Here is a 15547-nt window from a genome sequence, read left to right on the forward strand (position 1 = left end):
GAAGTAATTAATGATTGTTTCCTCCTTGTACATTCATAGTCAGTGGGATTATTAATGCTATGGTTACCCACCCAGAAGTCTGCGCAGAGTATTAAGGAATATGTTGAGGGCAAAAAATTCATTCTAAAGCCAAAGAATTTGAACTTAAATTTCTTAAAGTAATTCAGCAGCTTACCATCAGACTTGTTCTTTTTTGTCATGGAATATATGACATTTTAAATTCTCCATGTAGAATATAATGCCGTAATTCCTTCATTGATTCCTGTTTGGATTACAGTGCTTCTCAAGTTTTGTCCTGGATACCTTTCTGTTATCTTGCTTGAATGCATCTCTAAAACAAATGCAGATACCTGTAAACCGTTTGTGCGCTTGAATGTGAGGAGGACACAGTGCTGTGGTTAGCTTTTGTCTTTGAAGAAGATTAAGATGTGCTGTGCTCCATTGTAGTTTTTCATGGAGCTCATATTTCTCAAAGGAGGTGAAGCCACCTTTCTGAATTGAAAGGTTCATTAAACTAACTTTTAATGCTTTCTATGGTATAGTTTTGATAATCTGTGATCTCTTGTCTAAACTTAATCTCTGTATTGCTTCCAGGTACTCCTGTAAATTATTCCTCTCTATCCTAAACAAACTATTTAAGAATTAATAGCTAGACATACGTAAAAACCCGAGATTAGTGAAAGAGTCCAAATTAGTTTTTTTCTGATGTGTGGACTGCATTGTCTTAAACGATATTTTAGCAGCTGTGTTGTTAGTTTCCAAACCAATGACACGTGGTGTTCCAGGGAATTTGCTTATGACTGTAGCTGAGGACCAAGGTGGTGGTGTGCTTCATCCATGGAAATTGTCTGCGAACTTCTTTTCTGTGAATAATGGTAAATGGATATTGCTTGTTTATGCTATCCCACTTCTTCCTAATCCCAAGCTCCCTCTGAATAAAAGCCAAAGAACCCAAACCTAACATGTTAGTCTGACATTTAGTATGCCCACATATTTTTCTACAAATAGTTGTGCCATGTCTTCATACACCAAAAATGTAAAAATTCTTTCCCTTCTCTGAAGTTACTGAACTCTTAAACTCTTTGAAGGACCTTTTGGGAAAGAAACCCACAAAACCAGTTTTTTCAAAGTTCTTCTTGGCTCTTTCTTGTTTATATTTTCTTTCTGTCACGTACACAAACAGTTCAGGGAAAAACTTAAAACACTTGAAACTCAGCAGATGAAGAAAGATAATGACTAACAGTTACTGATGACATTCTTGTACTTTATACTCGGAGTAAAACAATTTGCACAGTGTTAAGATGGTATTTGAGCTTGGAGGAGGAGCCACCTAATCCTGCTGTACTTTTTTGGAATGTTGCCCTTCAGACAGTGATCCTGGAGATGGCTCTGCTTCCCAAACCAATTTTAGTAGTCCTCTAGAGGACACTAGTCAATTGATAGGCCAGCCAAATTACAGTTATTGCCTGGAAGACAGAGAAAGGAGAGAAATTCCTTTTTTTCCTGGGTTAACATTGGGGTTGATATTGTTCCATATTGGCATTATCTATCTGGAAAATGGAAAAGCAGCAAGTTTGTGGAGGATACTAAATGGGGTGGAAGCAATTGATACAGGTAGGATAGGGGTGCTTTTCAGAAGGACTTTGTCAGGCTGGAAAAATGGATTGAGAGAAACTTCATGCAGTTCATCATGGACAAATGAAAGTTTTGGTATCTGGGTTGGAAAATCTCTGTGCTATAGAAGAGGCTGGCGTTTCGAGAGCAGTGCTGCAGAAACAGGCAGCTGATAAAGAGGAATGTGGGTCTGCAGTATGCTCTTGTGGTGAAACAGGACCAACTGCAGCAGGTCAAGGAAAGTGAGTCTTTCAATCTGCATGCCAGACCACATCTGGAGCATTGTGTCCAGTTTTGGGCTCCCTGGTGCAAGGAAGATGCTGATAAACTGGAGCAAGTCCAGTTGACTAAGATGATCAGGGGCTGACACACATGACATAAGGGCCTGAGAGAACTGGGTTTGCCCAGAAGACACATCTATGGAGTAACTTACTACTATTTTCTGTCACCTAATGAGGGAGTACAGAGGTGATGGAGACAGACTCTTGGAGATAAGGTTAGCACGAGAGGCGGCAGACGCAACTGCAACAAGTGACGTTCCAGCTATGCATCAGGGGAAGAAAAATTTGACATCAGGGTGGTCAAACACTGGAAGAATGTTTGGAGGGTCTGTGAGATCTGCATCCTTGGAGGCATTTGGAGCTCAACTGCCAAGTTCTTGAGCAGCTTTTAAGCTGGCCCTACTCTGAGCAGGGCATTGGACCAGGTGACCTTAGAGGTCCCTTCAAAACTAAATTACTGTATGAGCTGAGGTTAGGAGGGTGAGTGGCTTGAACCAGATGGGATCTGACAACACTTGTTAGACTGCTTATTGTGATCTGCAAATGTTCCTGGAAGGGTGTAGATGCCTGACTGCTTAGCTGGAAATATAAATGGCCTAGAGCATACAGATGTTTTCCTTTCCTGTGTTATGGGAGGGGGCCACACTGAAGAAGCCCTTACTGAAATAATAGTCTTTGCTGTTGGCTGCTGTTCTGTGTAAGGTAGATAAAGTAGTAGTTTTGCCTCCAACAGAAAAGAAAAAATCACACACTCCTTTGTCTTGCATAGCAAAAGAAATCATGCAGAGTGTTCTGGTCGTGATTCATGCTCCCTCTAGTTCAGCACCTTAGCTGTAAGAACCTTTTTCGTGTGAATATTTTTGCCTTCCACATCCTTGTAAGGAAATTATTCAGTTATATACACATTGAATATATCATATAGTATGTGATATTATACCTTGAGACATCTGCCTTGGTCTTTTAGTTACTGTGATCATCTGTCCTGAAGAAGCTATAGACTCAATATGAAATTTCTTCTTGAACAGTGATTTTTCATTTTTCCTTCCAGATGTCCAGGTACACAACAAAATGCCAGGTAAGATGATGATGCACTTCAGAATCCAAATCTTGCAAAAGTGGGGTTCCTCAGGAGCCGCAAATACAAGCCTGTTATATTTGGGTATTTAGTGGCTTGACTTTTTAACTGTTTGCCCAGCTTCAGGCATCTGCTTTGAAAGTCTTTTATCAGTATATCATAAAGAAAAATAGTTTCAGTTCTGTAAAAAGTGAAGTTATCATTTCCATGCACCCTCCCTCGTTTCCAGTCAGTCATGGTAGTTGATAGAAAGGCTCAACAATCTATTCTGACAAATGCCTTGGACATATTGCAATACCATAAATACGTTCGAGTCCTGTACGAAAACAACCAAGTAAATCCATGGAAAAGGCAAAGCTGACCTGTTGGGGTTTTTCTGTGGTTTGTAAAGGCTTTTTTAATTTTTAATTTTTTTAAAGGTGTGAGTGTATACCATAGAGCTCTTCTGGCTGGATGTCTTTCCATGTGCAACTGATTTCAGAGTCATGATGAGGATGTTCTAAACCATAAAAAGATTAGGAAGCAGGGAAAGAACAAGTAGCAATGTTTGCACTCTAAAATGGTGAGTCAGAGTCATGGGTGTATGTGGCCATGGACTTGGCAATATGCAGGGCAGCTGTTCATAATCAGCAGTAAAGGGAGAGGGACCTAAATGGAACTGGGTATCTTTTTTTTATGTAGTTTGGGGTTTCTTTGTTTGTTTTTGTTTTTGGTTTGGGTTGTTGTTTGTTTTGTTTTTGTTTTTGTGTGTGTGTTTTTCTGTGTGAGTTTTGGTTTTTTGGGGTTTTTTGGGGGGGTTTTTTTTTTTGGTTTTTTGGTTTTTTTTTTTTTTTTGTTTGTTTGTTTTTTTAATGGTATTGATCACCTAAACACTTCTGTATTTAAAAACAAATTTAAAACAAATTTCCAGGGTGTGTTTGCTGAATAGTGCTGTAGATAGTGTGAAAGTTTTGGTATGAAGGAAGTAAACTTAAGGAGCTTTTGTGCTTGTTTAGCTCTGTGAGCTATTTCCAATTTACATGGCTCTTGCTTCATGAAAGTCTTGTGTGCTGCCACTGCTAATTAATATCATTTATCATTTTAATTCCGAGGGACATGTACAGAATGTACAATTCTAAGGATAATCAGATGTTGACAACCTGATGTGATTTGAACATGATTAATAATAACTCTGCAGGTCCTGGCTTGTTTACAGGTTTTAAGCCCAAACAAACAAACAGCCCCTTCCCCCCCCCCCCCCAACCTCTCCTCCTCTGAAATGGAAATGAACTTCTGAGCTTATGTACATGTCAGTGTTCTCTAGCAGCTCCTCTTTAGCTTTCTTGCTTGCAAGACTCTCAGCCAAATGATGGACTGGATGAGCTTCAGTTTTTATTATCAATTTTTTTTTCATATTGGCTATTCTACTGGAATTGGATGTTGAGTAGATGAGTCTAAAATTCTGCAAAGCCATTGTTACCAGAATACCTGAAGCTTTGTCCCTTTGCTGTGACATAGTGTATGAGCAACAAAATCTAAAGACGGAATACTTATTCATCTTGGTTGTTTCTTTAAAAAAAAAAAAAAAGTTTATGGAATATAATCGAACATAGTTACTGTTTTGTTATGCCACTGGAATAGGGGGAGGCTGTGGTGTGAACATGGAAAAATTCCTCTGAACACACAACGTTTTTTCTTATTTTGGGTTAGAGCTTTGTAGTCTTCCTAAAATGCAGAATTTAGTTTCAATATTAATTCAGTGAAGATGTAGGCTGTCAAAGGTGGGAGGAAAAATAGCAAGAATCTTTGCCATCGTGTACTGTACTTATGTAGGCTTCCTATGTATCCTGAGAGAACTTCTTAGATCTTTCTGCCCCCAAATCTAAACAACATAATCCTTCAAATCTCCAGAGAGATTGCTGAGGAAGACAGTAAGGCTTCTTGTGGTTTACAGTGTCCTCATAGTCTAAATAACTCTGACTAGAGTATCTTTCAGCTATTTCTTTAGTGTTTCCTGAGCACTTGATGAAAACAAAATGGTTGGATTTTCCTTTTTAAAATAACGTGTTGAGCAGTCTCTCCCTGCATTCAGGAAGCAACATAGGTGTTTCTAGTTGCCAGCTGCTGTTTTAGAGAGAGGTGGTAAATGTACAGGAAGTATGTTGTGTTCACAGGAACACACTTTGCATCAGTTTGGCAGCCTTCCACTGCTTCTGTGTAGTGTTGAGTCAGCTGAAGTATTTATATCCATTTTTAGCATCACTTTTGATAAATCACAAATGTAGATGCCTTTGGTTTGACAAAGGCAAATTAGATTTGGATGCGCTAAATCTTCTCTGAGTTGAGTGGTGGATGCATTTTGGAGGTTATTTGTTTTAGACAATGTAGTTAAAAATCTATTCTAGGGTGTTCTGTCTCCATTTTGTAGCTTCCATGTATGAATTTCACAACTTATTTAAGTGTTTACTTGTTATGGAAGAGACCAGCTGATTAATAGCTGAATCTGAAACCTGTTAGACTACAGATTTTGCTGTATTCTGTCCCATCATAGTATGGGATTGTCTTAAAATTAGATTACAATTTACTAAAGCAATAGAAATAGACTATTTGAAGACACACACACACAAAAATAAAATAAAATTTCCTGCTTTGAGGTGCAGCCTTCTATTAACTGAAATTGCAGGAAGGAAGGGAGTGTGAAAATTCAGTGTGTCTTGCTGTTAAAGTCTCAGGAGGTTGGTAGAAGTAACATGGCCAGAAAGATAATTCTAATTCATACTTAGCTTTCAGATACTATCTACAGGGCTTGAAAGAAAGGATGAGCAGGGTTTCTGGGTAAGATAGTGGACGACGTTAGAGATCGTGATGTTTGAAGTCTATTTTCACAGAATGATAGAATGATTTGGGTTGGAAAGGACCTTAAGATCATCTAATTCCAACTCTCCTGCCATGGGCAGGGATGTCTCATACTACAGCATGTCGCTCAAGGCTCTGTCCAACCTGGCCTTGAACACTGCAAGGGATGGGGCATTCACAACTTCCTTGGGCAACCTGTTCCAGAGCCTCCCCACCCTCACAGTAAAGAGCTTCTTCCTTATATCTAGCCTGAACTTCCCCTGTTTAAGTTTGAATCCATTCCCCTTGTCCTATCGCTACAGTCCCTGATGAAGAGTCCCTCTCTGGCATCCTTGTAGGCCCCCCATGCAGCCTTCTCTTCTCCAGGCTAAACAGACCCAGTTCTTTTAGCCTGTCTTTGTATGGGAGGTGCTCTAGCCCCCATCCTCCTGGCCCTTCTCTGGACTTGCTCCAACAGCTCCATGTCCTTCTTATGTTGAGGGCACCAGAACTGTACACAATACTCCAAGCGAGGTCTCACGAGAGCAGAGTAGAGGGGCAGGATCACCTCCTTTGACCTGCTGGTCACGCTTCTTTTGATGCAGCCCAAGGTACAGTTGGTTTCTGGGCTGCGAGGACACGCTGAAGCCAGTTCATGTTCATTTTCTCATTGACCAACACCCCCAAGTCCTTCTCTGCAAGGCTGCCCTGAATCTCTTCTCTGCCCAACCTGTAGCTGTGCGTGGGATTGCCCTGACCCAGGTGTAGGACCTTGCACTTCGTTTTGTTGAACATTTTTTCTGGGAACGATGAGGATCTTAGCCCAGTTAGTAGTTAGAAGGAAAGGAGAGGGGCGTTGACTTATGCTGGTAGGATCAGATGGTTTTCTAGTGAAGAACCATTAAAAACTTCATAAATATCTGAACTGTCTGGCTGCACTGTATTTTTCTTTGTCTTCTATTAGTAGGTGTAGTGCATTTGATGATGATGATGTCTTCTCACAGTCATCTTCCCAGGCTAGACTAAGCGTAGGGTCTTCAGGACTGAGTATTGAAAAAATTATTAGGGGACTACATAGTCCATTCATGTATTTCTAGAACTGTCTTATTGATTGTTAGATGACAATTTTCACACTTCATGAAGCAATAGTGTAGTAGAGACAGGCTCCACTTGTTGTTTTAGCTCATAGTGCCTCTTGTTTTTAAAATAATCAATTTGAGGCGGAGGTACTCCAGTGGGTGTTACTGGAGTCTCCCTAGTGCAGCTCTTTGTGAAGAGTACTGTTTGCAGGGACACTTAGTATGTCTGGGGCAATTCATCTTGACTTTGCAAGCATTTATAGTTTTGATTTTCTGCTTTGCATTATGGTTGTATCTTACTATTATGTATGTCAACAAAGTCTTCAGTAGTTTCTCAGAATAAAAGAACAACAAAAAAACCAAACGCCCAAAACCACTGTAAAAGATTTTGTCTTTTTATTTACTTGATATTAAACTGTTTGCAACATGAGGGCTGTGAAGCTCTTTCATGTGACACCTCAGATTGGCTATTATTATTCTTCTGGTGCCAGGAGCTGGGACTTCTAGTATATTTGAGAGATAATGATTCTACCTGGGTTTTTGGTTTTTTGGGTTGTTTTTTTTTTTGTTTGTTTGTTTGTTTTCCAAGTAATTTTCTACAGATTATGCCTATAAGTTGTGCTTATAAAGGGATTCACACATTACCACTTCAAAGGAAGAAGAGTGCAAGAGACACAGAGTGGTTTGTATGACATAACTTACAACTCATTTCTTTGGAAATCTCTTGAAATAGGGGTTTTTTTCTCTGTATATAATGTACCTAAAATGAGCAGTGGAGTATTTCAGAAACTTCTAAAGAAGCTGCGTGGAGTGGGTAGCGTGACAGGCAAGTATCTGGCTGTCTAGAAAACATTCTAAAGAAAGCTGCTGGCATCATCTATACCTGCCATGGGATTTTGTCCTATGGGTTCGTTCTTGTGGCATGCTGGAAAATGTCCAGTCTTATTCTGCCTGAAAATTCTCTAGTACCTCCTCAGTAAATGTAGTAGTCAATGCAGAATAGTCAGAAGGTTTTGGCAGTCACTGTTTATATGCTTCTATGCTGTATTTTGCATGGCTCAAACATGAGCAGCAGAAGGCTCAGAGGCCTTCTGCTGAAGTTGGGTGTAAAGACCACAAAGATGAGAAGCAAAAATGAAGGAGCACCAATTGGAACTGTAAGATTGTGTTTCTGAGTTTCCTACTACTGGAAGATAATAAATAACTCACTACTAGACAGTTCAGTACTATGAAAAGAATAGTGAGACTACAAGTTGAAGCGACTTAGACAAATCTTTTTTCTGAATTTCTTCATGTATCTCTAGTTCTTCATAAACTAAAGCACAGAACTGATCTTCTGTATTGAGTGACAGCCAGAGCTGCCCATTATTTTCTTGAGAAGTGAAGGTTCTTAAAAGGTCTTCAAAATGTGAGTGGAATATAGCTTATACAATGTGGAACAGAACATAGCTATAGTGTTCTCCTTATGGATGGCACTGAGCCAAGTGAATCTTGACCAGTGAGGTTTTTAGCTCTTAAAAAAAACCTCAAAATGTTTTCTTTAAATGCCCACTCGCACAATCTTCTGCTAGTATGTGTTGAAATATTTCTCATTGCTTATTTCCTGAGCTATGTCAGTACATTATGAAATTCAGAACTTCCTTTTTTATATAATGAGTTGGTAATATTCACCATATGCCCAGTTTAAGGACTGTCTCCTAGATGGGCAGAGTTACTTGCACAAAAACATTGGAATGTAAGGATTTCTGCTCACAGTGATGGCATTCCTGTATAAGGCATGGGCAGCTGTAAGTAGAACTCTTTTGCCTGTGTTCTTTTAATCATTTAGTGTTTTTGAAATTTAGTAATTTTATGACCTGTGGGAGAGTGTCAGAAATCTTTGAAAATAAAGATATACATAGTTTTCTCATCCTGGCCTGTAGCTGATATGCTTATAGACAGCAAGAATCAAGTGCGTGCTCTAGTAGCCTGTGACCAAACTTGTCTATGTAGGAATGCATTCTTTAGTCTAGATCTAGTTTTTTCTGATAATATCAGTGAGAAAGCATGTTTCTCGCTGTGGTTGAGTAAGGAGAAGTCATCTGTCAGGGTCTAAGGGCAGTTGCACTGAACTGAATTCTCATCACTTGGATGAGCAGCAACGGAAGCAGAACAGAAGTGTGTTGATCCAAGGCAACTATCCCCACAAAGAGAAGTTGAATCTTGTGACCTTTTTCACGGCACGCGATGGATTTATGTTCAAATTTGAACTTATTTTCTGACACTTTCCTAACCTTTCCTTCCTATTTTTCTGTCACATGCAGTCTGAGAATAGTGATGATCTTTGAGACTTATGGATGGGAGGGAGGCCATGCATGTCACTACAGCCCACCCACATCATTAGCTAGCAGTGCATCACCAAATGTTCTGTTTTCTTGAAAGTGAAGCTTAGATAATACTTATCTCTACTAGTGTGCCTATATCCTAGCTGTTTAAAATGTAACTACAGGCAGACTGGATGGGTACACTGTAGTGTATTTATAGACTATGTATACACATTTGCTCTCTATTGTGTTACTTAAAGGACATAGAAATGTTGGTAAATATTTATCCCTGTTTGTACTGCATGGTTTTGACTTGGTGAGTTCACCAATGCTATAGCAAAGACAATCAGAACTTCAGAAGTGTTTCCAAATTTATTTTGGAGGGCAAGAACAGGTTTTTAGTTCCGCTTTGTACATATATGTGTCAGTCATTACTCATTTCTCAGAATGTAGAGTAGTCTGTAGGTATCTCTTGATTTACGCTGATGGATTTTTTTTTTTCCCTTATCCTTAAGGCATTTTAAGTACTTCTGCAATTTAATGACAAACTATGAGAATTCTAAATCTTTCAAGGTACTCGAGTGAGCCGTATGCTAATATCCTACCCCTTCCCCTTTTAGCAAAAGAATAACGTTCTTGAAAGATATGGTTCTCTATTTGTTGTATTGTATGATGATGATGATAATAATAATACAATCCTCAATGATATTCTTATCACAAGTGAAATGCTGTACAATAATAAGCTATACTGGGCCTATTTCTTGTTTTGAAAATAATCTGAAAAAGAGAGAACCTGTGGTTTTGTGCTGTGTGCCTGTAATGTCATATATCTGTCATGGGTCCACCCGGAAGCCTCCACTGTGACCAAGACCTCCAGTATTCATCTGACTGTTCTAAATAGTCTCTGCCAAACCCTTCTTTTTCCTTCAGCTGTGAAACTGGTTGCTCATCCTTGTGGGAGGAGATAGACTGCAAAAAGAACTTTGAGCCCCTGAAATTTATACAAAATAAATACGGGAATATTTTGGGTCACTCTAGTGGAACACATAGTTACTGTTGGCCTAAGCGGTACTATAAATTTGGGTTGTAAATAAGCTAACTCACTTGAGTGAGTTAGCATGGGAGGTAGGTGGAAGTTGTAGCTTTTGTTGCTGTGGTCTTGGCAGCTACCAGTAAATCCTGCACTACTGCTTTTCCTTCCGCTTGGCAGTGATGCTGTCAGCTGTGGGCATGGATGGGGCATGCTCCATGATTGCCTGCTCAAATACCTGAGCCTGGTTTCTTTAGACAGCTTACTGCTGGCTGATCTGTCAACCTGCTGAAGGAGCTTTAGGATAGGAAAAGGTGAGGTGTTTTGTAAAACTAATCTATTGCTTGGTCAGAAAACTGTTACAGACTGCTCAGAAAAGTGTTTGTATTGGATCTAACAGCTGTTGCTAGATCATAGAAATCTGTGGCCAAGCAGTGTCTGCTAAGTTTGAAGAGGAATTTAGATCAAATCAGTGTGTGTTATATAAGTGAGTCTGCTAAATGGATTCTAAGAATTTTTCTGTGTTCTTTGCCACCAATAAATTAACCACCTGCAACGGGCTAAGGCACAAGGATGCTGATGTAATATTTAGTACAGCTCAAATACCACCACTCCTGCTGTACCTCAGATTACCTCTATGAAGCATAAATTGAAGTTTGGGAGTTATAACAACTATTTTTTTCTTCCCAAGTTTAACTGATGAAGTACAAGAACGTCCTGTATCTGCATGGAGGAGACTAGCACACTGAATACATTGAATTATTTTGTGGTTACCTGATTTCTTTACATTTTCTTACCCTCTTACTGTTCCTGTTTTTTATTGAAGAATGTATTATAGAGAAGGGAATGTGCAGGCTATTCTTCCAGAGATGCCATTTCTCTGTTCTGTTTAGAAGTTCTGTCAGGAGTTGCCCAAGCCAGTGGCAGTCTTGCAGTTCCCATCCAGACTTCTCAGAAACTCCTTAGTAAAACCTAAAGAGAAAGGAAAGCCCTGTGGCCACAGTTCCCACCCATGTGCTACTCTGATGTCTATTCTGCTTTCATTGGGATCTTAACTGGTAAATAAAGAGCACAAGGCGGAGCCCCTGGGGTTACGCTTTCCCCCAGAGCTGGATTTACACTTACATTGCTCAGAACTTCATCCAAAGAGCTGTCTATGATCTCTCTTTGAGCCTTGCATCTCTGAGCTTTGGCTGGCTCAGCTGTCAGATGCTGAATTTCAAACCTAGGAGGCTGCAGCTTTTCCATGGAAACGCTCTGTGAGATTGCAGAAATAATCAAGCATGTCTGGTGGTTGCTGTGCCCTATTGTTGAATGCTTCCAGACAGTGAACTGAGTTGTCCTACCTTGACAAAGTGAGTTTTCAGCTAAAATCCAGCTCTGCTTTTATCATCCCTCTTTTTTTTTTTTTTTTGAATGCAAATATATTGAAAAACATTAGTGTCATAGTTTATTCTGCTGTTGGAATGTAAACCCCATGATGTTGTTTGATGTTGGCTCTCCCTTTCTCTCTGTTCATGCACATCTTGCAAAACCAGCTCCAGACCTCTTGCTTCTGGGTATGTACCACCAATACGAGCTGTCTCATGCCTTGTTATGTGCAAGGCCTGAGCTGCAGTATCCACCTCAGGGAGGTTGTGCTATCCCTCATTCTACTTGACAATTCTTCTGTACACTACATTTTGCTATTGACATAAAAATAATTGTGTTTACAAAAAAATACTGTTAACTGTTTCTTTGTGATCAGCAATTTCCAAGAGGATTTTCTTTACTAGAGAAAGCAGTTCTAATATAGGGCCTGTGGATGGATGGAGTTTTTGGAAATTACATTTCACATAATTTACTTTATATTAATCAATGTGCCTGAACAACTCTAGATATACTTTGTCATTTAGTTTAAAGAAAAAACAATGTCCTTTTCTGCAGGCATTACTAACTTGGAGGCCCTTCTGATACTGCTCAGTGGGTGAGGTGCCATAAAGTATTTGGAAACTAAAGTAATTCCAGTTTATGCAGTAGGTGTTTCAGTGTATTGGGCAGGTGCTGTTCCTGATCTGAAAATAACTCTCTTTGGAGACATAACAGTAGAAGTCTTGGTTTTTCTACTTCTATAAGGAATTTAATTTCATAACTTGCAAGTTATTCTGAAGGACTGCCTATTAAGGAAGGATAACTTTCAGGCTGGTACACCAAATATATCACTAAGATGTCCTAGTATGAGCTCCATCTGTGTTTCTTCGTTATCCTTTAATGATGGTGCAAAAAAAAAATATCCACAGAAACAGCTGTTGTAATATTGGAAGAATGATTGCTGCAATGGATGGAGACAGTCCATGTCATTGAACTGGTGAGATAGCTCATCTTCCTGCTGTGAATTCCACTTTTGTAAGCAGTAACAGTTTGGAAGGGAAAGGTTTATCACTCATGGACATCACTTAATTGAACAGTGGCCGTACGAGCAAGAGCAAAACAGATGCTTCTCCCACGCCTAAGCATGCTTGTGCTTCCAGGCTATGTAGGCACCATGTGAAAGAAGAAGAAACTCCATAGTCTTGTTTCTTGCGATGCTGAGGAAGCATGTGACAATGCAAAACTGTGGGGCCTAAAAGTGTTTGGGAAGTAATGGGAGTGCAACTCACCGGGCATGAGGTCTTCATTTGCTTTATATCTCTGGAGATGCCGCTGAGGAAACACTTGCTATCCTCAGGGCTTAATTCATTGCTTTCCTTCTGCAAAGTACCATGTTTTTTTATCGTAGGAAAACAGCTGATTGAGGTAAGACTGTAAGAGCATCTCTGTCATACAAAGGAATCTTAAAGTATGGAAGCTTTAGTCCTTCTGTGCTTATCACAAAAAATCTTGGGATTCTGGACAAGTAAGTGGAAATTTTGCAAATTTCAGCCCTTACAATTGCTTTCAGAATGTTTTTTATACTCTTAAAAATGCAGACATCCTGTTTCCCTTGAAATGAACTTCCTCAATACAAAATGGTATTAAATTAAAAGAAAAACATATGTATTATATTAAGTTGCTTTCTTTTTAGAAACAAAGGTGGTACTGCAATAGAGCAAGCAGATCAATGGTCTATTGTATTGCTTTATCTCTGGCAGTAATGTACAGTTGGTACATTTGTCAGGAATGTAATTGGTACATTGGTACAGTTGGTACATTTGTCAGGAATTACAAGGTTGTTTTAGTAGAAGTCTAAAAACAGGTATGAGAAATGGGCAAAAGTTCAAAAGTATGTATGAGGCCTGATGTTGATTGCCTAGATGCTTTATAATTGTTTGGCTTTATAAATAAAGCTTTCAAATCTCATGCATAGAATGAAGATTAACTTCTGTCAATATGCCTTATTCTAAACTCACATAACTTGTCTTGGGTGAACAGATTTTAAGTGGTCATCACCAAAAACCCCAACATATCCAATATGAAAACCATACGTTTCTAAAACCCAGTTTGAGTCTCCAACAACTCGAGTAAAATACCAAAGTCTTGGTCTATCAGATAGGAGCTAGGAATGGAAAAAGCTGAAGCACATGGTGTCATCTTTATAAAAGACAATCCCTTCAATGGAATCAATTCAGAAGACAGGATGTCAATATGTTGTTTATTTTTCATTAATATCTTCCAGCTAAAACCAAGTTATTCTAAAACTCCTATCTGGCTCAGACTGGGCCAGAGAATAAGGAGAGAGGGCTAAGATTTCTTTCGCTTGTTCACCCCTCATCAACAGTATTTTGGATGTGCTGTTTTGCTCTCTTCCTTTTAAGCAGTTTGAATAAAACATGTCAAATGTAGAAAGGATAATTTTTTAGTGTTGCTCCATGTAACTTAGCTATTGCTTCCATCAAACTTTGTAGTGCATCCCATTGCCCCTTTCTTTGTGTGATAGTGGCTCCATGTAGTTTGTTCAAATTTTTGCATTGTATCTGTGTAAAATCAGACTTAAGAAGTAAAGAAGTTCCGAGTAAGAAGATGAAATGGGTTCTGAACGCCTTTCATTCTGCTAGCAATCCTTCTATAATGGGTACAGCTAGTACTTGCTCAAAAACAGACGGTCTAAGGCATTTTATCTGTGTCTGGAACAAGTTTTCCAATGCCAAAATTGCTTGTAATATTTCAGTAAACTTAATTAAAAAAAACAAACAAACAAAAAAAAAAAAAAAAAAAAAAAAAAAAAAAAAAAAAAAAAAAAAAACAAAAAAACACACCAAAAAAAAAAACCAAAAAAAAAAAAAAAAAAACCACCCCCAAAAAACCAAGCTAGAATTTACATAAATCTAGAAAATTACTTTGTAGGAGGTCTCTTTCACGAAGGAAAAAAGACTGAAATTGAACTTCAACCCCTGTAATTTTGAAGTCATTCTGTTTGCCAAGAATTGTAATTGCTAGAGTTGTTTTTCCAAAAATGCAGAAAATCTATTAGTATATTAAAACTAATTTCTGAGTCACAGTCTTTACTTTTAAGAGGCAAACCAAGAAGTGCTATTGATGTGTTTCATAATGCTTAAACACTGAAAAGCTTTTATTATTAACAATTGTCAAGTTAAGTAGGAAATTGGCTTCCTTCCTTCCATTATTTTACCCTTGTTGCTGATGGATGACTAGGTTTGGTGTCCATGGTTGCTTAAGAAATTTCTGATGATGTCAAAATTGCTTCTTTAGAGGAAGAAAATGGGTTGAAATTAGCAGCATGGGTCAGAATGATCTACTAGTCCTGGAGAGGAAGTTGGCAGACCTGGGTTTGGTCCCATGCCTGTCCCTGGTACCCACAGCGCCCTTATGAGCTCTGCGAAGTCTGGATCCTCTTCAGCTGCCACACTTCCTGTGGTGGGGACTCTCATATGGCTTATGAGTTCTCAAGCACTGTCAGCAGTAATCTGAGAGGCTTCCAGTGTTAATGTGCTGGCAGTTTAATAGTGGTTTCTCTTACCAATGTAAGAACATGCAGTCAGGGTAGTCAGACATTGGCACAGGCTGCCCAGGGAAGTGGTGGAATCACTGTCCCTGGAAGTGTTCAGAAACCATGTAGATGAGACCCTTAGTGACATGGTTTACTGGTGGACTTGGCAGTCCTGGAGTAATGGTTGTACTTGATGATCTGAAAGCTCTTTTCCAACCTAGATGATTCTAAGAACAACTTCATTGTGCTTGCTGTGAAACAAAACTAACTTCCTTATGCAGTGAGGATGTTGGAAACTGAAAATTTGGAGGGGTGGAAGAAAATTATTGAGCTCTGTGCCTGGAGCCACCCACATGAAAAGACAAGCTTTGTTGTGATGTTGGGTTCCAGCACAGGGTTTTTCAGTCTTTTACAGGAACAAATGCTGCCCTGCAGGACCAGCTAC

General features: G+C 39.2%; 1 protein-coding gene across 2 annotated transcripts in view; it reads left to right on the forward strand.

The window, feature by feature from the left end:
- Positions 1-15547, forward strand: part of FGD4 (FYVE, RhoGEF and PH domain containing 4) — a 105578-nt gene that overhangs the window by 25450 nt on the left and 64581 nt on the right. The window lies entirely within an intron of this gene.

Source organism: Strigops habroptila, chromosome 3 (genome assembly GCF_004027225.2).
Source record: "Strigops habroptila isolate Jane chromosome 3, bStrHab1.2.pri, whole genome shotgun sequence".
Taxonomy (NCBI): Eukaryota; Metazoa; Chordata; class Aves; order Psittaciformes; family Psittacidae; genus Strigops; species Strigops habroptila.